The sequence below is a fragment of the Oncorhynchus nerka genome, linkage group LG14, assembly GCF_034236695.1.
Source record: "Oncorhynchus nerka isolate Pitt River linkage group LG14, Oner_Uvic_2.0, whole genome shotgun sequence".
Taxonomy (NCBI): Eukaryota; Metazoa; Chordata; class Actinopteri; order Salmoniformes; family Salmonidae; genus Oncorhynchus; species Oncorhynchus nerka.
This window is the reverse complement of record NC_088409.1, coordinates 13,476,206-13,503,863: the sequence shown is the minus strand read 5'-3', so window position 1 is coordinate 13,503,863 and position 27,658 is coordinate 13,476,206. Positions and strand designations below refer to the sequence as shown.

General features: G+C 41.6%; 1 protein-coding gene and 1 pseudogene across 1 annotated transcript in view; one reads left to right on the top strand and one right to left on the bottom strand.

Annotated features, from left to right (window-relative positions):
• Positions 1–27,658, top strand: part of LOC135575139 (oxysterol-binding protein-related protein 3-like) — a 379,659-nt gene that overhangs the window by 104,894 nt on the left and 247,107 nt on the right. The gene's annotated exons all lie outside the window — the stretch shown is intronic.
• Positions 1,601–27,658, bottom strand: LOC115114979 (gasdermin-E-like; annotated as a pseudogene).

Sequence of the window (27,658 nt, the reverse complement as noted above, 5' to 3'; positions counted from 1 at the left end):
TTCTCCACTGTACTGTAGGAGAGTCCAACACCAACAGACACTTATCAGTTCCAATGTGCAATAACAGTTCTCAAGGTCAAGTGTTCGTTTCAGTTTGAACAAATCCCAGGAGCCTTGCAGTAATAACATACTGTAGTATAGGGTTTCTGATGACAAAATGTCTATGTTGTTCAAACACTGTGAATCAGACATCACGGGAATGGACCATGATACTGACTCCACATATTCAGCATTGGGGATGTTATCTTTGAGTATAGAATCATTATTAAAAAGAATAACATCTTCATCACCCTGGTATTCAAGATTACCACGGTGCTGGACTTCCTCTTATCCTTTTTGAACCTGGTAGCACAGTAATGTGAGAAAGTTTACACTTTCAAATGAGTCTAGAAGAATAACAGACTTGTTTTTGGGACATGATTCTGGTGAACAGGATTTTGAACAGGATTCTGTTTCTGTTGTTGACATACGGTCACTTGACAATGTGTAGGACCCTGTCTTCTGTCTTGCTCATTCACCCTCTGAACGACACACACACACAATCTATGTCTTCATTGTCTCAAGGCTTGAAAATCGTAATTTAACCAGTCTCCTCCCCTTCATCTACACTGACTGAAGTGGATTTAAGTGTCATCAATAAAGGATCATTCACCTGGATTCACCTGGTCAGTCTATGTCATGGAGAGAGCAGGGGTTCTTAATGTTTTGTACACTCTGAGAATAACTATTATTTTAATGTAATGTAATGTAATATCTTATGTTGTTCTTGTCTATAACCGTTCTGTAGCTTGTAATGTATTTGTCGGTTTCATGTGGACTCCAGGAAGAGTAGCTACTGCATGTGCAGTATCTAATGTTGTATTATCTAATGGGGATCCTGATAAACTAACCCCCCTGTAATGTCCCACTTTATGTTGTATTATCTAATGGGGATCCTAATAAACTAAGACATGGAATGGAATACTGAACTAGTGCAGGAGTAAGACATGGAATGGAATACTGAACTAGTGCAGGAGTAAGACATGGAATGGAATACTGAACTAGTGCAGGAGTAAGACATGGAATGGAATACTGAACTAGTGCAGGAGTAAGACATGGAATGGAATACTGAACTAGTGCAGGAGTAAGACATGGAATGGAATACTGAACTAGTGCAGGAGTAAGACATGGAATGGAATACTGAACTAGTGCAGGAGTAAGACATGGAATGGAATACTGAACTAGTGCAGGAGTAAGACATGGAATGGAATACTGAACTAGTGCAGGAGTAAGACATGGAATGGAATACTGAACTAGTGCAGGAGTAAAACATGGAATGGAATACTGAACTAGTGCAGGAGAAAGACATGGAATGGAATACTGAACTAGTGCAGGAGTAAGACATGGAATGGAATACTGAGCTAGTGCAGGAGTAAGACATGGAATGGAATACTGAACTAGTGCAAGAGTAAGACATGGAATGGAATACTGAACTAGTGCAGGAGTAAGACATGGAATGGAATACTGAACTAGTGCAGGAGTAAGACATGGAATGGAATACTGAACTAGTGCAGGAGTAAAATACTGAATGGTTCAAACAGGATTGACACGTTTCATAATATGCCATTTAGCACTTTTATCCAAAGCAACTTACAGTCATGCGTGCATACCTAGTACATTGCCAAAGCAAGTGAAATAGAAAATAAACCAAATTTAAATAAACAATAAAAAATGAACAGTAAACATCACACTCACAAAATATTATGTAAGAATATTCAAAGATAAATACACAATGCAGGAAATTAACAATCAATGGAAATCAATGGTCTGTTTAGAATCTGCGTGTGGGATTCTAGTCCGGGACTCTCTGTCTCTCTCTCAGCTTAAACTAAAAAGGCCTTTCACAGTGATACTCATGACTAGAGGAAGGTATCCAGGCTGGTCCTTCATCTCTGTCCTCAGTGTGTCCTCCTCTCTCTTCAGTGTAACTTTAGAGTGACCAAAGAGACTCTCTGTCCTCTGATACAGCTCCTCCTCAGTAAGAACAGCCAGACCTGCATCTCTCAGAGAGAGGGTCTCCCCACTCCCTGCTGCCACATGCTGCACCTGGAGGACAAGCAGCACAGAAATACATTGATATGCTTTATTTTCTGGGTCATTCTTGAATTAATGTGGCATTTGCATCCCTCGACTTTGCAACAATGACAAACACTTTAAAATGACAAATAGTTAGACATTATACATGTTTTAATTGATATTAAACTGTTTATCAATGTGAAACATAATGGAAGTCCTTTATACTGCAAAACTTTATCTTAGTGACATGTTTTTGGGATATATTATTTTGAATGTTATAAAATAAACAAACGTATTTAATATATTTTATAGATCAATGAAAACAAATATAATACTTTGTTAACCCCTTGAAAATCACTCATTACAAAGACAAATATATATATATATATATCTACAAAGTAAACTAAATTTATGAATACACTGTAGATAGATCAATAAAGCAAAGAAGGCCACTAAAATATATATATATTTACAATTATTATGTGTCCCTAAGTTTTATGTAATTAGTGTTACCGCCTTAAAAAATCACTCATTACAAAGATATACAAGGACCTTGAACATCCCTTCCAGAGGCAAACTGTTATCAGGAGAGGGGTCAATATTAAATAAAATTATTAGCTAATCAGACCCTTTTAGTATGTCATCAATGTTATGATTCTATAGATAATTTGGTGTGTTTAAATAAAACGTGTAATTGGTGTTACTCAATTTAAATGAAGGGAAATTACACTCTGAGCAAAATGATTCATCAAATCTCTTTAGTGAATGATTAAGTCAATTAGGTTAAATGACCTTAGATTTGAGATCGGTGGGCTCCATTTAAGAAAATTCTAAAATACTTACAAAAAGTAATTGGTGTGACGTATACTTTGATGCAACACATCGTTCAGCTCCACCACTATCCAAGAGATGGCGCTGATCTGCATGTAATTCTGGCTTTCACTCATGTCACAACATTATATCAGTAAGCAAACACATTTGATGTGTAATTGCTTGAGCTAATCAAGCATACAGTACGTGCTCGCTTCCCTGTTGTATTGTTATTTTGCCAAATGTTATTTGAGGAAAGGCAGCTCGCTAATATTAGTTTATTTAACATGGGAAGATACATTTACATAAACCCCAATACATTTACATAACCCCAAATAAATTTACATAAACCCAAAGACATTTACATAAACCCAATACATTTACATAAACCCAATACATTTACATAAACCCAATACATTTACATAAACCCAATACATTTACATAAACCCAATACATTTACATAACCCCAAAACATTTACATAAACCCCAATACATTTACATAACCCCAAATAAATTTACATAAACCCAAAGACATTTACATAAACCCAACACATTTACATAAACCCAATACATTTACATAAACCCAATACATTTACATAACCCCAAATAAATTTACATAAACTCAAAGACATTTACATAAACCCAACACATTTACATAAACCCAATACATTTACATAACCCCAATACATTTACATAACCCCAAAACATTTACATAAACCCCAATACATTTACATAAACCCCAATACATTTACATAAACCCCAATACATTTACATAACCCCAATACATTTACATAAACCCAAATACATTTACATAAACCCAAATACATTTACATAAACCCAAATACATTTACATAAACCCAAATACATTTACATAAACCCAAAGACATTTACATAAACCCAAATACATTTACATAAACAAAAACCTAGAAAAATGAACTCCAGGTCATACAGGACTGGAGGCTCAATCAAGCAGGTGTGAACTCACCAGGATCTGCAGGGCCTGTAAGACTGGAGGACTGCAACAGGATCCCAACACAGAGAGACCTTCATCTGTCATTCCTGAAGATATAAATATACACACATAAAACCACAGTAGTGAACCTAGTTTCCCAGGAACTGATCAAATAATAACTGGAGAATCCTGTGAAAACTGCTCTCTATCTCACCGTCCATGGCACTGACAATGAGGTGGACGGCACTGAGAAGTGAGGATCTGATCTCGTCCTCATCCTTCCCAACACATTGGTCTACAAGATCCAGTATGGCCTGGACTGTTTCCCTCTCAGACTCTTCCAGGACACCCAGGTCAGGAGTCTCACCTTCACACATCTGATCCAGCTGTGACAAGGGGTGGGGGAGGGGGAGAGAGAGAGAGAGTGTGAGTGAGTGAGTGAGTGAGTGTGAGAGTGAGTGAGTGAGTGAGTGAGTGAGTGAGTGAATGAAGGGTAAAAAGAGACAAGGCAAGCCTTGCCAGGCCTTTGCTCTTGGGGGCGGCAGGTAGACTAGTGGTTAGAGCGTTGGGTCAGTAACCGAAAGGTTGCTACATCGAATCCTCGAGTAGACAAGGTCAAAATCTGTCGTTCTGAACAAGGCAGTTAACCCACTATTCCTAGGATGTCATTGTAAATAAGAATTTGTTCTTAACTGGCTTGCCTGGTTAAATAAAAAAATGCCATCAAAATTTGACATACCAAATGTTGCTACAAATACTTGAATCAGATATAGAACCTGTTACCACTGGTTATGGTTGTGAGGTCTGAGGTCCGCGCACAAAATGGGACAAACACCAAATTGACACTCTGCAGAATTCTGCATCCTCCGTGTACAACATTAAATACCTAATAACACATGCAGAGCAGATTTAGGCAGATACCCACTAATTATCAAAATCCAGAAAAGAGACGTTAAATTCTACAACCATCTAAAAGGAAGCGATTCCCAAACCTTCCATAACAAAGCCATCACCTACGGAGAGATCAACCTGGAGAAGAGTCCCCTCAGCATGCTGGTCCTGGGGCTCTGTTCACAAACACAAACAGACCCCACAGAGCCCCAGGACAGCAACAGCAACATAATTAGACCCAAACAAATCATGAGAAAACAAAAAGATAATTACTTGACACATTGGAAATAATTAACAAAAACTGAGCAAACTAGAATGCTATTTGGCCCTAAACAGAGAGAACAAACACACTGGCAGAATACCTGACCACTGTGACTGACCCAAAATTAAAGAAAGCTTTGACTATGTAGAGACTCAGTGAGCATAGCCTTGCTATTGAGAAAGGCCGCCGTAGGCAGACATGGCTCTCAAGAGAAGACAGGCTATGTGCTCACTGCCCACATGAGGTGGAAACTGAGCTGCACTTCCTAACCTCCTGCCAAATGTAAGACCATATTAGAGACACATATATCCCTCAGATTACACAAACCCACAAAGAATTTGAAAACAAATCCTATTTTGATAAACTCCCTTAACTATTGGGTGAAATACCACAGTGTGCCATCACAGCAGCAAGATTTGTGACCTGTTTCCACAAGAAAAGGGCAACCAGTGAAGAACAAACACCATTGTAATTACAACCCATATTTATGTTGATTTATTTTTCATTTGTACTTTAACTATTTGCACATATTTGAAATGTCTTTATTATTTTGGAACTTTTGTGAGTGTAATGCTTACTGTTAATTTTTTATTGTTTATTTCACTTTTGTTTATTATATTTTTCACTTGCTTTGTCAATGTAAACATACAGTACCAGTCAGAAGTTTGGACATAGCTACTCATTCAAGGATTTTTCTTCATTTTTATTATTTTCTATATTGTAGAATAAGTGAAGACATTGTAACGATGAAATTACACATATGGAATCATGTAGTAACCAAAAAAGTGTTAAACAAATCAAAATATATTTTAGATTCTTCAAAATGACCCCCCTTTGCCTTGATGACAGCTTTGCACACTCTTGGCATTCCCTCAACCAGCTTTACATGGAATGCTTTTCCAACAGTCTTGAAGTAGTTCCCACATATGCTGAGCACTTGCTGGCTGCTTTTCCTTCACTCTGCGGTCCAATTCAGCCCAAACCATCTCAATTGGGTTGAGGTCGGGTGATTGTGGAGGCCAGGTCATCTGATACAGCACTCCATCACTCTCCTTCTTGGTCAAATAGCCCTTACACAGCCTGGAGGTGTTTGGGGTCATTGTCCTGTTGAAAAACAAATGATAGTCCCACTAAGAACAAACCAGATGTGATGGAGTATCGCTGCAGAATGCTGTGGTAGCCATGCTGGTTAAGTGTGCCTTGAATTCTAAATAAATCACAGACAGTGTCTCCAGCAAAGCACCCCACACCATCACACCTCCTCCTCCGTGCTTTCCGGTGGGAACCACACATGCGGAGATAATCCGTTCACCTACTCTCTGCATCTCACAAACACACGTCACTTGGAACCAAAAATCGCAAATTTGGACTCATCAGACCAAAGTTGTGACGTGATGAGGTTGGATCCAGGTGCAGAGAAGAGACCAGATGAGGAATCAGTGGTTAAACATACATACTACTGAGAAACGGTATCCAACGGATCACAGTAACAACAAACACTAAGTCTCAAAAACTCACTCAGGAAACAAACGCACACGGTAAACAATTCAAGCTTCAGCAAAGCAGAAAACACACCTGTTTTAACAGGGAAATCATAATGAATAATAGGACACAGCTGAGTGTTATCAATGTCTCTGGGTGACAGGTGGAACCATGACAAAAGGACAGATTTCCACCAGTCTAATGTCCATTGCTTGTGTTTCTTATCCCAAGCAAGTCTCTTATTATTATTGGTGTCCTTTAGTAGTGGTTCATCTTTGTAGCAATTTGACCATGAAGGCCTGATTCACAGTCTCCTCTGAACAGTTGAACTCCATAAGCATTTATTTGGGCTGCAATTTCTGAGGCTGGTAACTCTAATGAACTTATCCTCTGCAGCAAAGGTAACTCTGGGTCTTTCTTTCCTGTGGTGGTCCTCATGAGAGCCAGTTTCGTCATAGAACTTGATGGTTTTTGCAACATTTTCCACATTGACTGACCTTCATGTCATAAAGTAATGATGGACTGTATTTTCTCTTTGCTTATTTGAGCTGTTCTTGCCATAATATGGACTTGGTCTTTTACCAAGTAGGGTGATCTTCTGTATACTACCCCTACTTTGTCACAACACAGCTGATTGGCTCATACTGTAAGGACTGACGCTGGAGTAGAGAAGCAGGTACGGGGAGTCAAACATTTAATCAGAACAGACATAGAACAAGACAGGAAGAGCATCAGCACAATGCTGAAGTAGGGAAAAGAGGGGGGGGGGGACAGACAGATATAGGGGAGGTAATGAAAGAGGTGATTGAGTCCAGGTGAGTCCAATAACCGCTGATGCGAGTGACGGGGGAAGGCAGGTGTGCGTAATGATGGCTGGCAGGAGTTCATAATGCTGGGGAGCCTGGAGCGGGAGCCGGCATGACACAAACGCATTGAGAAGGAAAGAAATTCCACAAATTAACTTTTAACAAGGCACACCTGTTAATTGAAATACATTCCAGGTGACTACTTCATGAAGCTGGTTGAGAGAATGCCAAGAGTGTTTAAAGCTGTCATCAATGCAAAGGGTGGCTACTTTGAAGAATCTCAGATATGTGTTATTTCATAGTTTTGATGTCTTCACTATTATTCTACAATGTAGAAAATAGTAAACATTAAGATAAACCCTTGAATGAGTAGGTGTCTCCAAACTTCTGACTGGTACTGTATGTTTCCCATGCCAATAAAGCCCCTTAAATTGACATTGAATTGAATTGAGAGAGAGAAAGAGAGAGAGAGTATATTTAACACAGAGAGAATATTACAGATATTCAGGGTGAGATATTCATTCCTGCCATTAGTTGTGTGTGTGTGTGTCTACATTGTGTGTGTTTGGGCCCTGTTTCTGTACGTCTCACTCACAACACTCTCCAGCACACTGACTGCTTCTCTGTCCTCCATGGTTGTCTTGAGGAGCTGGAGCAGAGAGGAGCGTTTGGCTGCCGGAAGGATTAACAGGAGCTGGAAATGACCACTCAGTTTCTCCAGTTCTGTCAACACACAAACAATACAGAAACCATTTTATCAAAGTGTCTTATTTCCATGTAACAAATCCATACATTTTTATATATTTCAAAAGTGTGGTAACTTTGTAATTACTAATCAAAGAGAAATATTGAACATTCCATAGACATTACATTTTGACCAGATGTTCCATTCAGTAGACTACATGTTTACCAGACGTTCCATTCAGTAGACTACATTTTGACCAGACGTTCCATTCAGTAGACTACATGTTGACCAGATGTTCCATTCAGTAGACTACATGTTGACCAGGCGTTCCATTCAGTAGACTACATGTTGACCGTACGTTCCATTCAGTAGACTACATGTTTACCAGACGTTCCATTCAGTAGACTACATGTTGACCAGACGTTCCATTCAGTAGACTACATGTTGACCAGACGTTCCATTCAGTAGACTACATTACATGTTGACCAGACATTCCATTCAGTAGACTACATTACATGTTGACCAGATGTTCCATTCAGTAGACTACATTACATGTTGACCAGACATTCCATTCAGTAGACTACATTACATGTTGACCAGATGTTCCATTCAGTAGACTACATTACATGTTGACCAGATGTACCATTCAGTAGACTACATTACATGTTGACCAGACGTTCCATTCAGTAGACTACATTACATGTTGACCAGACGTTCCATTCAGTAGACTACATTACATGTTGACCAGACATTCCATTCAGTAGACTACATTACATTTTGACCAGACGTTCCATTCAGTGGACTACATTACATGTTGACCAGACATTCCATTCAGTAGACTACACTACATGTTGACCAGACGTTCCATTCAGTAGACTACATCACATGTTGATAAGATCTTCCATTCAGTAGACTACATGTTGACCAGACATTCCATTCAGTAGACTACATTACATTTTGACCAAACATCCCATTCAGTAGACTACATGTTGACAAGACGTTCCATTCAGTGGACTACATGTTGACCAGACGTTCCATTCAGTAGACTACATTACATGTTGACCAGACGTTCCATTCAGTAGACTACATTACATGTTGACCAGACATTCCATTCAGTAGACTACATGTTGACCAGACATTCCATTCAGTAGACTACATGTTGACCAGACGTTCCATTCAGTAGACTACATGTTGACCGCTAAACAGGAGACATTACCCTCCACTGGCATTATTACCTTTGTTCAGATTTAGGGGACTGTTGGTATCAAAGTCGCCTCCCAGGTCCATAAATCCATCTACTTCCAACCCCTCCTTTGACTTATCTATTTCAAAGCCCCATTGTTGCAGATGAGGCACAGCTCTGTGGACAAGAGCAGACAACAGTCATAACCAGTCACACACAGACAGATACAGTGGCCATACTAAATACAGTGGATATACTAAATACAGTGGATATACTAAATACAGTGGCTATACTAAATACAGTGGCTATACTAAATACAGTGGCTGTACTAAATACAGTGTATATACTAAATACAGTGGCTATACTAAATACAGTGTATATACTAAATACAGTGGCTATACTAAATACAGTGGCTATACTAAATACAGTGGCTATACTAAATACAGTGGCTGTACTAAATACAGTGTATATACTAAATACAGTGGCTATACTAAATACAGTGGCTATACTAAATACAGTGGCTATACTAAATACAGTGGCTGTACTAAATACAGTGGATATACTAAATACAGTGGCTATACTAAATACTGTGGATATACTAAATACAGTGGCTATACTAAATACAGTGGGATACACTAAATACACTGAGGAACACAGATGCTGGCTGTGTACTTTACCATGGTACTTAACCATACAGCTATACCTGGGACATTGACAAACCATACACTTCCTCACCAAACTTTCCATTGCATTTGACGAGAGTTCAATCAGACTGTAGGCCATGACAGTATTTGCAGGAATACCCAGTGACACATCACTATCTGTCTGAGTACTGCCGCTCTGCTTCATAGAGGCCTGTGGAGAAAATGTCAAATCAGTCAGAGACGTTTGGTACACAGATGACCGAGATTCTAACCCAGACAGTCATCTATTCAAAGGACCTTGCTCCCAGACAGACTAAATAACTTCTTTGCTCGCTTTGAGGACAATACAGTGCCACTGACACGGCCCGCTACCAAAACCTGCGGACTCTCCTTCACTGCAGCCGATGTGAGTAAAACATGAAACGTTTAACCTCTCGCAAGGCTGCAGGCCCAGACGGCATCCCCAGCAGCGTCCTCAGAGCATGCGCAGACCAGTGTGTTTACGGACATATTCAATCAAACCTTATCCCAGTCTGCCGTTCCCACATACTTCAAGAGGGCCACCATTGTTCCTGTTCCCAAGAAAGCTAAGGTAACTGAGCTAAATGACTACCGCCCTTTAGCACTCACTTCCGTCATCATGAAGTGCTTTGAGAGACGAGTCAAGGACGATATCACCTCCATCCTACCTGACACCCTAGACCCACTCCAATTTGCTTACCACCAAAATAGGTCCACAGACGATGCAATTGCAACCACACTGCACACTGCCCTAACCCATCTGGACAAGAGGAATACCTATGTGAGAATGCTGTTCATCGACTACAGCTCAGCATTTAACACCATAGTACCCTCCAAACTCATCATCACCCTGGGTCTCGACCCCGCCCTGTGCAACTGGGTACTGGACTTCTCCACTCCGCTGATCTTCAACACTGGGGCACCACAAGGGTGCGTTCTGAGCCCTCTCCTGTACTCCCTGTTCACCCATGACTGCATGGCCATTCACGCCTCCAACTCAATCATCAAGTTTGCGGACGACACTACAGTGGTAGGCTTGATTACAATGACGAGATGGCCTACAGGGAGGAGGTGAGGGCCCTCGGAAAATAACCTCACACTCAAAGTCAACAAAACAAAGGAGACGATGTCGTGGAGGATCGTTACAGAATATAACACTTGTGAATTCAATATAGGCTTTTAATACAAACATATCAGAAGCCTAGATGGTCCATGAACACACCCTTTTCCAGAGCACTCGCTCTGATTTATACACATACAACATATGAGTCCATCCCACATGCAAATGAAGTTATTTCCCTCAGTCCATCTGCCACCATTATATCCCAATCTGTGCATCCTGCTTGTTCACGCCCAATAACGGCCATATCTGATTTCAGTCAAGTTATAATGGTGACAGGACCTCTTCATGCCCCAGAAATACTACATGCCCATCTATCCTATGGGCCCTTTATGTTCAGCTTGGTGTGGTCTTTGGTATGTCTGTCCTTATTAGGACTAGTAGACTATGTGTCTCTTCTCTTCATGTCCTAAAAATATATGTCCTATGCCTATAGTCCATCAGTTGGTCATTTGGCTGACCCCCTCCTTTGTATGTCCCTCTGACCTTGGTATGTCCAGCTGTCCTATGCTCTCATGGCCTTACTCTGGTTTCCTGTCCTATACAATAGACAATGCATTTTACCAGAATGGCAAATGCACTCTAAGTGTATCTTTCTCTTGTGGTACAGTATTAAGTTTCTCCCTATATGTAGATCTTTCTCCCACAAAACCCTCCTCTGGTGCTAATTTAGCCCCAAAAACTACACTAAAAGGACATATAGGGTGGAGGCCAATACCAATAGTTACCAAAAACATTAACAAAAATAAAGCCTACAAATCACCTGAACCAAACATCTCCAGATCCTATTTGAAACATAAAACACTTACAAAACCCAACTAGACCAAACATCTCCAGATCCTATTTGAAACATAAAACACTTACAAAACCCAACTAGACCAAACATCTCCAGATCCTATTTGAAACATAAAACACTTACAAAACCCAACTAGACCAAACATCTCCAGATCCTATTTGAAACATAAAACACTTACAAAACCCAACTAGACCAAACATCTCCAGATCCTATTTGAAACATAAAACACTTACAAAACCCAACTAGACCAAACATCTCCAGATCCTATTTGAAACATAAAACACTTACAAAACCCAACTAGACCAAACATCTCCAGATCCTATTTGAAACATAAAACACTTACAAAACCCAACTAGACCAAACATCTCCAGATCCTATTTGAAATATAAAACACTTACAAAACCCAACTAGACCAAACATCTCCAAACAATAACATAGATAGGAGTAAAAGATCTAGTCTGTAAAGAATAAAACACTTATAATCATTATATTGTGAAGAAGCAATGAGCATGTAGTTTGCCCACACATCCAGAAACAATCAGCTATTCCTTAATCCTGATTCTTTAACATTTCAAGATATAATGTTACTTGAGTTATATTACCACATTTTACCTTTGTGTTTTACAATCATTACTTTATCAAATTGACTAACTCCTGCAGTTTCTAACTCCCAAATAGTTTATTCAATTAACTATAGTGTTTCCCACATCCCATTATCTCCATAGCTGTAGAAACATTCATTTTTCCCCCTTTCTTTTCTTTTACAATTAGTAAACTCATCTTTATGAGGATCATTCAATTCAGTTCTTATGTTGCACATTCATGTTCTCACAGCATATTTTTATTTAATTCACTTCTGCCTTTAGTGTTACCTAGTGCCAAACTGCATTCTATGTTACACAAAGGAATGTAGTATTTTCTCTGAATACATTGAACATTTTACATGTAACACATTCTTCAAATGATGCAAGTTCAGGTACTATCAAAAGATCAGACAAAGGTGATTTTCTACACAAAATACAATTGTTTATCCTATGTTGATCCTATGTTGATTTTTTTCTGTATACTTAGCCCTTTCGTACCACTCGTCCTTCACTACTTCTTCTCGTGTGGCGTCCTTTAGTGGTTCTGATTCTGAGATATATGGCGCTTTTACAATGTTTATCATTAGAGTTTGTCAAAAAGTTCCAAATGTCAGTAAAGAACCCTCCTGGTTCTGATGCTTTAGGTTTCTTTGTGGGTACATTGGACTGCTTGGTAAGGGCAGTTGATGTTATCTTAGTGGTAGCTACTGTGGTCTTCACAGCAGCTTCCACTGTTGTTGTCGTTCTAGCTACCACAGGCTCTTCCTGTTTAGGTATTGGCGTAGGACCAATTCTAATGACTGAGGTGCTACTCCCTTCGGTCAATCTCGTTGTCATTATTTCAACTATTAATTCTTCACCTTCAACTGGTTCAATCTGATTCATGGTGAGCACCCACTCGTCTACTTCTTTGGTTAACATCAGGTCACATCCTTTTGGGTCCCAAATGACTTCTCCCTTCGTGTGATGATGTGTCCTTCCACAGAATGCAATCTCAGGTAGAGGCTTGGTCCTTTTGATTGAGATTGGTTTCTGTTCTCCCGTTTCAGTTCTGTGTTGAGGTGGAACAGAGATTCTAACCTTGTCAGTCTTTTTAGATTGTTTGGCTGGTTCCTCTCTTCTCTTCCTGTTTCCACCCTACATCTTGATTGTGTGTGAGTCTGTTGATGCTATACTAGCGTTCACTGTTACTTCTGTTATGTCAATGTCATTGTTCTTCTGTGGTTCTAACTTCAAGTGTCTGTTAAGGAGACCATTCAAGAGCTGAAAAGTCAATTGTGGGGAAATCCCCATTTTCTTCAGCTTGCTGGACTTTTCCTCCTCTTTGTGGGGTCTTCTGTTCCTTGTGAGGCCTCTCCTCCTCTTTCTTCCCCTGAGGCTCCCTCTTCAGGCCGGACTGGGCTTCCATCTGGAAGGGTGTAATTTTAGGAAGAGATGTTCCCATTCTGTAGGTGATACTTCGGGGTCCCACTGTGGAGGGCTTCTGTCAAAGAGTTCTGCCACAACAGGTATGTCATCAAGAGTATCAGGCATGTTACTCCCTCCCATCCCTGGACTCTCTGGCCCCACAGGAGTGAATTTCCGTTGTTCGCAGGTTCTCTCTCCAGTGTTGTCTCTCCTTCGCCTTCTTCTGGGTGCATTAGGCGATGCACCTGTCGTATTTTGGCTTTCTCTTGGTCTGCTGTTCTCTTGGCTCCTCCCTGGCGTCTCGATTGCTTTCGCTGTTCCTGCTCCTTCCGAGCTCCTTCCTGATGGATCAGCATCCTCTGTGTCCTCATCTCTATATGGTTGTGTCATTCTTTCTGTTGGGACTCAGGTGCAGTGATTCAGATGGTACCATGGTACCACGTCTTGCTTCCTTTCACTTGGACGGCCGTGTTTGTTGCTGCGGCCTCCTCGTAGGGTCTTTCTCTCCTCGGTTGATCCCACTTCCTCCGGAACACTTAAACATAGACTAGATCTCCTGGTATCACTGGGAGAGGTCCTTCTGGTCCCGTTGGATCATCAGACGTGGAACTTCTCGTCCTGGTTCAGGTTTCTGCCTTCTTTCTGCGAGGCATTCAGACTTAGAGACTTATGGCCTCTGTTCTATGATTACACCATACATTATCTTACTTCCATCACTCATCACACAACAAACTAACATTCCAGCTGAAGCTGCAAACCCTTCTCCATCTGGTTTCCTAAACATAAGACTTGGAAAGCAAAGGACAAAACATAACAGTATTGACAATGTTATGTGTTATGCATGAATATATTCATGAATACTGAACTCTGAGACCATGACAATTCCCACTCTCTCTTCACTTGACTCTATGCCTCCATGATACTTTTCTGCTGGACTCCACAAAAATGAAAGCCCTGAAAAGCTTCCTCGTGCTTCCACCCAGTCTTCCCCTTTCGGCCCCAGGTTCTGAGAGGTGTTCCCAAATCATGTCATTTTTACTTAGTTCCCCATCTGCTCTATTTCAACTGATAAGCATGTGCATAACCTTAATCAACATGATTTATTCTTGAAGTAATTCAACACTGTATCTGCTTTCACATCAAGCCTTCAACATGTTGTTTAGAGTACAACTACCCTAACATCTATCCTTTTTCACATGATGCATTAACAAATAAAACAAGTAACCCCCAAACTCAACCCAGTATGTCTACAGTGGAATCTAGTCTCTCTCTCTCTCTCTCTCTGGTTCCACGTCCTCTGTCATGGTGTTTTCAGCTCACCCATTATTCAGCTGAACCTTACTTCTTGTGAGACTTATGCACCCATCAAAGAGAGACATGACGATCTTTACCACTGCAGGTACTGTAAGAAGTATACCCCCAGCCTGGTGTATCTTGATGTACACTCAGTCACCAGAATTCAGCCCATGCCCTTCCATCTGGCCTCTTATGTGCTGTTTTTTCCCGAGGACATACACACTAACACATGAGTTATTTCCTGACAACAGACGTTCTTCTTATAGCAAGATCACTAAATCTTAATTTTTAAATAACAGCCCTATGTAAACATTCTGTCTCAAATACCTGACCTCCTGCCACAAAAATATTCATAATGATAGCCAAATTATGGTCCCTACAGCAACTGCTGTAAGAATAACATGTAATCAGTCAAGTGTCTTCCAGTTGGAAGAATATCCAATCCTAACAAAACTAAGTCCTAAGCTTCTTAAACTTTTCCTTTTCCACTTTTTTTAGTGTTCAAAATACCACCACTTATTTATTTTACCCTAATCTAGGTATGTGTATTGTTCTATTTACTTTAGAATTGTCCCTATATTTTATATTCCTATATTTTTACAAGACCAACTGTCCTTCCTTTTCTGTGAGTTATCTCGTCTATTAATATACATTGTTTCTAGAAATAACACCCCCTCCGCTACCATAACCTTCATGTATGAGCCCCCAATGTAGTTACAGTTTTTCTAACACATAACACATAAGTCACTACTCCTAATTTCCTTCCATAGTTTGATACATACTTAAACATTCTCAAATCAGTTAAGAGCGTCTGCTAAACGACTTAAATGTAAATGTAAATGTAGTCAATTTATATCAGTCCCTCCTCAGGAACAATATACACACTTATTTTCCGCATGTCACGCCTTGGTCTTAGTATTTAGTGTTTTCTTTAATTATTTGTTCAGGCCAGGGTGTGACATGGGTTTATTGTGTTGTCGTATTGGGGTTTAGTAGGTATTGGGATTGTGGCTGATTAGGGTGTATAGCATAGGCTTGGCTGCCTGAGGCGGTTCTCAATCAGAGTCAGGTGATTCTCGTTGTCTCTGATTGGGAACCATATTTAGGTAGCCTGGGTTTCACTGTGTATTTTGTGGGTGATTGTTCCTGTCTCTGTGTTAGTTTTCACCAGACAGGCTGTATAGGTTTTCTCGTTCCGTTTGTTGTTTTGTATAATATTAGTTATTTCATGTATCGTCTATTCTTCATTAAAGAACATGAGTAACCACCACGCTGCATTTTGGTCCGCTTCTCCTTCAACAGACGAACGCCGTTACAGAATCACCCACCACACCCGGACCGAGCGGCGTGGTGACAGGCAGCGACAGCAGAAGCAGCGAAAGGAGGAATGGACATGGGAAGACGTTTTGGATGGCAAAGGTTGTTACACTTGGGAGGAGATACTGGCCGGAAGAGATGGGCCTCCCATGGGAACAGGTGGAGGCACTTAGGAGAGCAGAGGCAGCCGGAGAGAGGAGCCGACGATACAAGGGAACACGGTTGGCAAGGAAGCCCGAAAAGCAGCCCCAAAAATGTATTGGAGGAGGCTCAGGAGAGAGTGGCAGAGTCAGGGTTCAGACCTGAGCCAACTCCCCCTGTTAATCGTGAGGAGCAGCGATCAAAGGACTTCTGGACTTGGGAGGAGATATTGGATGGAAAAGGACCCTGGGCACAGCCTGGTGAATATCGACGCCCCAAAGAAGAACTGGAGGCGGAGAAAGCGGAGAGGCGCTGGTATGTAGAGGCAGCACGGCGACGCGGTTGGAAGCCCAAGAGTCAGCCCCAAAAATGTATTGGGGGGGTGCTCACAGGGAGTAAGGCTACACCAGGTAGGAGACCTGCGCTAACTTCCTGTGCTTACCGGGGGGCTAAAGAGACCGGGCAGGCACCGTGTTATGCTAGTGAGCGCACGGTGTCTCCAGTGCGGGTGCATAGCCTGGTGCGGTACATACCAGCTCTTCATATTAGCCGGGCTAGAGTGGGCATCGAGCCAAGTAAGGTTGGGCAGGCTCGGTGCTCAAGAGCTCCAGTGCGCCTGCACGGTCCGGTCTATCCAGTGCCACCTCCACACACCAGTCCTCCGGTAGCAGCTCCCCGCACCAGGCTTCCTGTGCGTGTCCTCGATCCAGTACCACCAGTTCCAGCACCACGCACCAGGCCTTCAGTGTGCCTCGCCTGTTTAGCGCAGCCAGAGCCTTCCTCCTCTACAGCACTGTCGGAGCCTCCCGCCTGTTCAGAGCTGCCAGAGCCTTCCTCCTCTACAGCGCTGCCGGAGCCTCCCGCCTGTTCAGCGCAGCCAGAGCCTTTCTCCTCTCCCGCGCTGCCGGAGCCTCCTGCCTGTTCAGCGCAGCCAGAGCTGTCAGTCTGCATGGAGCAGCCAGAGCTGTCAGTCTGCATGGAGCAGCCAGAGCTGCCAGGTTGCATGGAGCAGCCAGAGCTGCCAGTCTGCATAGAGCTGCCAGTCTGCATAGAGCAGCCAGAGCTGTCAGTTTGCATGGAGCAGCCAGAGCTGCCAGACTGCATAGATCTGCCAGTCTGCATGGAGCAGCCAGAGCTGCCAGTCTGCATGGAGCTGCCAGTCTGCATGGAGCTGCCAGTCTGCATAGAGCAGCCAGAGCTGTCAGTCTGCATGGAGCAGCCAGAGCAGCTAGATCCGCCAGTCAGCCAGACTCTTCCAGATCTGCCAGTCAACCAGAATCTTCCAGATCTGCCAGTCAACCAGACTCTTCCAGATCTGCCACTCAACCAGACTCTTCCAGATCTGCCAGTCAACCAGACTCTTCCAGATCTGCCAGTCAACCAGACTCTTCCAGATCCGCCAGCCAGCCAGGATCTGCCGGAACCAACTACCTGCCTGAGCTTCCTCTCAGTGCTGAGCTTCCTCTCAGTGCTGAGCTTCCTCTCAGTGCTGGGCTTCCTCTCAGTGCTGGGCTTCCTCTCAGTGCTGGGCTTCCCTTCAGTGCTGGGCTTCCCCTCAGTGCCGAGCTGCCCCTCAGTCCCGAGCTTCCCCTCAGTCCCGAGCTACCCCTCAGTCCCGAGCTGCCTCAGTCCCGAGCTGCCCCTCAGTCCCGAGCTGCCCCTCAGTCCCGAGCTGCCCCTCAGTCACGAGCTGCCCCTCAGTCCAGTGGGGTTCTGGGTGAGGACTACTAGGCCATGGTCGGCGGCGAGGGTGGACTATCCCAGGACGCGAGGGGGAGGAACTAAGACATTAATGGAGTGGGGTCCACGTCCCGAGCCGGAGCCGCCACCATGGACAGACGCCCACCCGGACCCTCCCTATGGTTTTGAGGTGCGTCCGGGAGTCCGCACCTTAGGGGGGTTCTGTCACGCCTTGGTCTTAGTATTTTGTGTTTTCTTTAATTATTTGTTCAGGCCAGGGTGTGACATGGGTTTATTGTGTTGTCATATTGGGGTTTAGTAGGTATTGGGATTTTTTTATTTTTTATTTTAATTTCACCTTTATTTAACCAGGTAGGCTAGTTGAGAACAAGTTCTCATTTGCAACTGCGACCTGGCCAAGATAAAGCATAGCAGTGTGAACAGACAACACAGAGTTACACATGGAGTAAACAATTAACAAGTCAATAACACAGTAGAAAAAAAAATGGGCAGTCTATATACAATGTGTGCAAAAGGCATGAGGAGGTAGGCGAATAATACAATTTTGCAGATTAACACTGGGGTGATAAATGATCAGATGGTCATGTACAGGTAGAGATATTGGTGTGCAAAAGAGCAGAAAAGTAAATAAAAAAAATAAAAAAAACAGTATAAAAACAGTATGGGGATGAGGTAGGTGAAAATGGGTGGGCTATTTACCAATAGACTATGTACAGCTGCAGCGATCGGTTAGCTGCTCGGATAGCTGATGTTTGAAGTTGGTGAGGGAGATAAAAGTCTCCAACTTCAGCGATTTGCAGCTCGTTCCAGTCACAGGCAGCAGAGTACTGGAACGAAAGCGGCCAAATGAGGTGTTGGCTTTAGGGATGATCAGTGAGATACACCTGCTGGAGCGTGTGCTACGGATGGGTGTTGCCATCGTGACCAGTGAACTGAGATAAGGCGGAGCTTTACCTAGCATGGACTTGTAGATGACCTGAGCCAGTGGTCTGGCGACGAATATGTAGCGAGGGCCAGCCGACTAGAGCATACAAGTCGCAGTGGTGGGTGGTATAAGGTGCTTTGTGACAAAACGGATGGCACTATGATAGACTGCATCCAGTTTGCTGAGTAGAGTGTTGGAAGCCATTTTGTAGATGACATCGCCGAAATCGAGGATCGGTAGGATAGTCAGTTTTACTAGGGTAAGCTTGGCGGCGTGAGTGAAGGAGGCTTTGTTGCGGAATAGAAAGCCGACTCTTGATTTGATTTTCGATTGGAGATGTTTGATGTGAGTCTGGAAGGAGAGTTTGCAGTCTAGCCAGACACCTAGGTACTTATAGATGTCCACATATTCAAGGTCGGAACCATCCAGGGTGGTGATGCTAGTCGGGCATGCGGGTGCAGGCAGCGATCGGTTGAAAAGCATGCATTTGGTTTTACTCGCGTTTAAGAGCAGTTGGAGGCCACGGAAGGAGTGCTGTATGGCATTGAAGCTCGTTTGGAGGTTAGATAGCACAGTGTCCAATGACGGGCCGAAAGTATATAGAATGGTGTCGTCTGCGTAGAGGTGGATCAGGGAATCGCCCGCAGCAAGAGCAACATCATTGATATATACAGAGAAAAGAGTCGGCCCGAGAATTGAACCCTGTGGCACCCCCATAGAGACTGCCAGAGGACCGGACAGCATGCCCTCCGATTTGACACACTGAACTCTGTCTGCAAAGTAATTGGTGAACCAGGCAAGGCAGTCATCCGAGAAACCGAGGCTATTGAGTCTGCCGATAAGAATATGGTGATTGACAGAGTCGAAAGCCTTGGCGAGGTCGATGAAGACGGCTGCACAGTACTGTCTTTTATCGATGGCGGTTATGATATCGTTTAGTACCTTGAGTGTGGCTGAGGTGCACCCGTGACCGGCTCGGAAACCAGATTGCACAGCGGAGAAGGTACGGTGGGATTCGAGATGGTCAGTGACCTGTTTGTTGACTTGGCTTTCAAGACCTTAGATAGGCAGGGCAGGATGGATATAGGTCTATATCAGTTTGGGTCCAGGTGTCTCCCCTTTGAAGAGGGGGATGACTGCGGCAGCTTTCAATCCTTGGGGATCTCAGACGATATGAAAGAGAGGTTGAACAGGCTGGTAATAGGGGTTGCGACAATGGCGGCAGATAGTTTCAGAAATAGAGGTCCAGATTGTCAAGCCCAGCTGATTTGTACGGGTCTAGGTTTTGCAGCTCTTTCAGAACATCTGCTATCTGGATTTGGGTAAAGGAGAACCTGGAGAGGCTTGGGCGAGGAGCTGCGGGGGCGGAGCTGTTGGCCGAGGTTGGAGTAGCCAGGCGGAAGGCATGGCCAGCCGTTGAGAAGTGCTTATTGAAGCTTTCGATAATCGTGGATTTATCGGTGGAGACCGTGTTACCTAGCCTCAGTGCAGTGGGCAGCTGGGAGGAGGTGCTCTTGTTCTCCATGGACTTCACAGTGTCCCAGAACTTTTTGGAGTTGGAGCTACAGGATGCAAACTTCTGCCTGAAGAAGCTGGCCTTAGCTTTCCTGACTGACTGCGTGTATTGGTTCCTGACTTCCCTGAACAGTTGCATATCACGGGGGCTATTCGATGCTATTGCAGTCCGCCACAGGATGTTTTTGTGCTGGTCGAGGGCAGTCAGGTCTGGAGTGAACCAAGGGCTGTATCTGTTCTTGGTTCTGCATTTTTTGAACGGAGCATGCTTATCTAAAATGGTGAGGAAGTTACTTTTAAAGAATGACCAGGCATCCTCAACTGACGGGATGAGGTCAATTCGTTGCAGGATTGTGGCTGATTAGGGGTGTATAGCATAGGCTTGGCTGCCTGAGGCGGTTCTCAATCAGAGTCAGGTGATTCTCGTTGTCTCTGATTGGGAACCATATTTAGGTAGCCTGGGTTTCACTGTGTATTTTGTGGGTGATTGTTCCTGTCTCTGTGTTAGTTTTCACCAGACAGGCTGTATAGGTTTTCTCGTTCCGTTTGTTGTTTTGTATAATATTAGTTATTTCATGTATCGTCTATTCTTCATTAAAGAACATGAGTAACCACCACGCTGGTCCGCTTCTCCTTCAACAGACGAACGCCGTTACACAGCAAAACAAAAATAAATTGACCAAACAAGAAAAAAATAGTAAAGTAAATTATAATAACTGCATATTTGCAATAAATTACCACTATTTGTAATGTAATTAAACCTGGGGAAAACGTCCATCCGTTTCATCTATGCCCATGTTATGTTGGTCTCTTTCTTCTTCATCCTTGGGTGTTATCGCACAACAGACTATACCTTTTATTCAATTACTTATATCATTCCAATTTATCACTCCAATTACAATGACATTGTAAAACAAACGAAACAAAAACCTTTAACCTCTTCAGTCGACCCTCTACTTTTTGAACATTCTGTTAAAAATCGCGCAACATTTCAGCGCCCTGCTACTCATGCCAGGAATATAGTATATGCATTTGCTTAGTCTGTGTGGATAGAAAACACTCAGACGTTTAAAAAACTGGTTAAATCACTGCTGTGGCTTTACCAGAACGGCATTTACATCGAAAAGCACAGGAAAAACTGATCACTGAAAATGGGAAAATATATCCATGCGCTACTTGATCCCATTGATAAAGGTGAACCACAATTAATTGACTGAGGTTGCAGTACCTACAGCTTCCACACGGTGTCTAGAGTCTTGTCATTTCCCTTCGAGTTTTTCTTGGTCAAACACATGCAGGACACCGTATCTAATCCGGTCTAGGACCGGATATTTTCGTGAGTTTCTAGCCGGACATTTTTCCAGACGGACAGCTAATGATCTTTACATCGCCTCCTGATGAATTTTATCGCTTATTAACGTTTACGCAAGCGTCCCGAGTAGAGGGAAGAGGTTAATCTAATATTCTGTAAATTCTGTCAATCACCCTGTCTCAGGATTAGTTTCCAGAGCTGCAGTGCCTCTTCAACCTCAGGAGGCTGAAGAAATTTGGCTTGTCACCAAAAGCACTCACAAACAGATGCACAATCGAGAGCATCCTGTATCACCGCATGGTATGGCAACTGCTCCGCCCACAACCGTAAGGCTCTCCAGAGGGTAGTGAAGTCTGCACAACGCATCACCGGGGGCAAACTACCTACCCTCCAGGACACCTACACCACCCGATGTTACAGGAAGGCCAAAAAGATCATCAAGGACAACAACCACCCGAGCCACTGCCTGTTCACCCCGCTATCATCCAGAAGGTGAGGTCAGTACAGGTGCATCAAAGCTGGGACTGAGAGTCTGAAAAACAGCTTCTATCTCAAGGCCATCAGACTGGTAAACAGCCACCACTAACATTGAGTGGCTTCTGCAAACATACTGACTAACTCCAGCTCACTTTAATAATGGAAATTGATGTAAAAAATGTATCACTAGCTACTTTAAACAATGCCACTTAATATAATGTTTACATACCCTACATTATTCATTTCATATGTATATGTATATACTGTACTCTATATCATCTACTGCATCTTTATGTCATAAATGTATCACTGGCCACTTTAAACTATGCCACTTTTATGTTTACATACCCTACATTACTCATCTCATATGTATATATATATACTGTACTCGATACCATCTACTGCATCTTGCCTATGCCGTTCTGTACCATCACTCATTCATATATCTTTATGTACATATTCTTTATCCCTTTACACTTGTGTGTATAAGGTAGTAGTTGTGGAATTGTTAGGTTAGGTTACTCATTGGTTACAACTGCATTGTCGGAACTAGAAGCGCAAGCATTTCGCTACACTCGCATTAACATCTGCTAACCATGTGTGTGTGACAAATACAATTTGATTTGATTTGATTCTACACCATTGCATTTTCAGGAAGTGGTTCTAATGTCAAGAACAGGAAATGATGTGGTAACTAGAGCTGGGTCATTCCACCAATTCGGTTTGAGAAGTGTAACTTGAAAAAAAAAATTGCATCTCAAGAGGTATCCTTCTTTTATGACTATAGTAAGTGCCTGTTAAGTCCCAAATAAAGTAAGGTTGAACATAACTAGGGATGTCCTTGTGACAGGGGGAATGTAAGCTTGTTGTTTGAAGGGATTGGCAATTGAATGCAAGCTTCACAAAAAACAAAAACAATTGTTCAAACATTTCTAGCATGTCTATCTATGGTGCGTTGTGGTCCACCTGCTCAGTGTTCCACCACAAAACACAAGATAATTGGCAAAAATAATAAAACCAGCTGACCTGCTTTTACACTATAATTTGAATATTAGATGTTCAATATTTCTTCTGAAAAAAAAACATTTAAAAAGGAATAGTTTTGAGAGTTCAGTTCACATAAAAGGGTTGACCTTAAAATGAGGGACGGATGTTAATGAATGCTGCATGGATGGACAATATGCTGAATGGTGGCACTTTAACAAGTCTTTATTCATATCAACAATCACATTTATTCAATTCTCCATGTGGTCTATATTAATGAAAGGGCACTTCATTTCATTTAACATGCTTTTAAAATTCAATATTGGTGCACAATTTATTCTGGAACAACCCAGGTACAGCATTCTGACTTGAGCAAGAGACAGTATTACCACTACTGAACAGACATCTGTGAGTATTACCACTACTGAACAGACATCTGTGAGTATTACCACTACTGAACAGACATCTGTGAGTATTACCACTACTGAACAGACATCTGTGAGTATTACGACTACTGAACAGACATCTGTGAGTATTACGAAATACTGAACAGACATCTGTGAGTATTACGACTACTGAACATCTGTGAGTATTACCACGACTGAACAGACATCTGTGAGTATTACGACTACTGAACAGACATCTGTGAGTATTACCACTACTGAACAGACATCTGTGAGTATTACCACTACTGAACAGACATCTGTGAGTATTACGACTACTGAACAGACATCTGTGAGTATTACCACTACTGAACAGACATCTGTGAGTATTACGACTACTGAACAGACATCTGTGAGTATTATGAAATACTGAACAGACATCTGTGAGTATTACCACGACTGAACAGACATCTGTGAGTATTACCACTACTGAACAGACATCTGTGAGTATTACCACGACTGAACAGACATCTGTGAGTATTACCACTACTGAACAGACATCTGTGAGTATTACCACTACTGAACAGACATCTGTGAGTATTACCACTACCGAACAGACATCTGTGAGTATTACCACGACTGAACAGACATCTGTGAGTATTACCACTACCGAACAGACATCTGTGAGTATTACCACGACTGAACAGACATCTGTGAGTATTACCACTACCGAACAGACATCTGTGAGTATTACCACTACCGAACAGACATCTGTGAGTATTACCACGACTGAACAGACATCTGTGAGTATTACCACGACTGAACAGACATCTGTGAGTAGTACGACTACTGAACATCTGTGATCTGTCAATATGGTCCTGACATTGACTTTATTTATGAAGGCCTAGCTATCATGAAGTGAGATTATTGAGATTAAAAATCTATTTTACAACAGAGATGATCTAACTCTGAGTTACCAGTAAAATATCATTCACTTCAGTAGAACACTTGGTAATCTTTCATCCTACCTTCCCGCTCAGGAACACACAGGCGCTCACGTTGGCTCCTACATTGCCATGCTTAAGGACATTGTTTGTGACCGGGCAAGGTAGTGACGTCATAATCCTCTCCGTCAAGACGCCTAACACTGCCCTGGGATTCGCACGGGTCTGCTTGATCACAGGATGGGACATGTCCAGAACTCTGCAGGAGGGACACATTTTAGGTCATATTTCATAGAAATCTGGAAACACTGGAAAGCTACTTTAAAAGTAAACAAATGGATGTACCAATCACAGATTGTCCCTTTAAGCTAAACTAGTAGTGACAACAGTGAGGATGTAGTTTAAGATTCAGGAAGTTGCTAAACAAGTACAGTTCCACTTCTTTGTTGTCTGAAATCACTTCAACCTGAAAATGTCCTTTTTACACAAAAGATACCTGCCTGATGTCATTGCAACCAGTTTTGCTCGCTGGTCTTGGGTCTTGGACTCCTTGGGAAGGTGAACTGTATGATGTATTATGACTGTATTATGATGTATTATGACGTATTATGACTGTATTGTGATGTATTATGATGTAATATGATGTATTATGATGTATTATGACTGTATTACGATGTATTGTAACTGTATTATGACGTATTATGATGTATTATGACTGTATTATGACTGTATTATGATGTATTATGATGTATTATGACGTATTATGATGTATTATGACGTATTATGATGTATTATGAATGTATTATGACTGTATTATGATGTATTATGACTGTATTATGACTGTATTGTGATGTATTATGATGTATTATGACGTATTATGACTGTATTGTGATGTATTATGATGTAATATGATGTATTATGATGTATTATGACTGTATTACGATGTATTGTAACTGTATTATGACGTATTATGATGTATTATGACTGTATTATGACTGTATTATGATGTATTATGATGTATTATGACGTATTATGATGTATTATGACGTATTATGATGTATTATGAATGTATTATGACTGTATTATGATGTATTATGACTGTATTATGACTGTATTGTGATGTATTATGATGTATTATGACTGTATTATGACTGTATTGTGATGTATTATGATGTAATATGATGTATTATGACTGTATTATGATGTAATATGATGTATTATGATGTATTATGACTGTATTATGACTGTATGATGACTGAATTATGACTGTATTATGATGTATTGTGATGTATTATGACTGTATTATGACTGTATTATGACTGTATTATGATGTGATATGATGTATTATGATGTATTATGATGTATTATGACTGTATTATGACTGTTTGATGACTGTATATGACTGAATTATGACTGTATTATGATGTATTGTGATGTATTATGATGTATTGTGATGTATTATGACTGTATTATGACTGTATTATGATGTAATATGATGTATTATGACTGTATTATGATGTATTATGACTGTATATGACAGTATTATGACTGTATTATGATGTATTATGACTGTATTATGATGTATTATGATGTAATATAATGTATTATGATGTATTATGATGTATTATGACTGTATTATGATGTATTATGACTGTATGATGACGGTATTATGATGTATTATGACTGTATTATGCTATATTATGACTGTATTATGATGTAATATAATGTATTATGACTGTATTATGATGTATTATGACTGTATTATGATGTATTATGACTGTATGATGACGGTATTATGATGTATTATGACTGTATTATGATGTATTATGACTGTATTGAACATATGTATAGTATAGGGTAACTCACCTGTTTTTTGAGTAGTTGTGTAAGTCCTTCACATCAACCTTCTCTTTGTTCAGGCTGCCAAGGGACAGCTTCTGTTTGGTGGACCATTTCCCTTCCACGGTCAGGTTGAAATCAGCCAACTTTACCTCCAAGTTTCCATCTGCATTCATTTCTTTCTTGTCACCAAATGTGCCACTGTAGTCCACAAAGTCAGACTCCTTGACAGCTGAGGGAAAGTTCAACATTTGAATGGACTCTATGCTATTATACCACAGCACATATCTATAACAGACACATCCATGACATTATCATTTTCCTATTCTGCTCAGAAAAACAAGAGTAGGATAAATATTTAAATCAATGGTCAGATATTTTAGAACAACAACAACAATAGTTATTTGTCACTAGCGGGATGCTCTGGTGCTTACTTGGGCTTAAAGGTGTGTTTCCAGGCTCTCCAGGCTCCAGAACATCACCGAGGGTAAAGCCAGGGGACTGGTATTTGGGTTCCTGCCAGAAGCATCTGTGCCTGGTCTTGACAATGAGTGATCGGAGATTCAGTTTGTCTGTGTCATTCAGACTGGACACAGGGATCAGGTGTCCCTCATGATCTGTGTCCTTCACGAAGGCTTTTGTGGCTTTGGCAAACATCTGAGAGATGGTGATGGATCGTGTTTCTGGCTGCAGCAGATGACAAAGACACAAATGACAAAGACGTCTAGGAAACAAAACTAAGATGAACACATGAACACTCAAAACATACAACATCTTCTGAAGAGCATTCTAAATACATTTCACAGTTGTCAAGACACTCAATATTGCAAACACTATCTCTTTGAAAGGTTCACTTTCCCTGGGAAAAGAGTGGACCAAAACAGAGTAGCAAACAGGAAATACAAACAGGAAATAATTTTTGACCAAAATGTTGGTTATATATCATTCAAGACTATACAAAGCATGCTGTATATTTTTCTTAATTGTTTTATTTCAACAATCTGCAAGAGCTTCAATACCTGGTTCTCACCAATTCTTCCTCTGGGTCCTTATGACTGACAGGTTGTAGAGATATGCTCTTAAGATGGAGATACTAGTATGTCTGAAATGCATTAGCTAAGAGTTC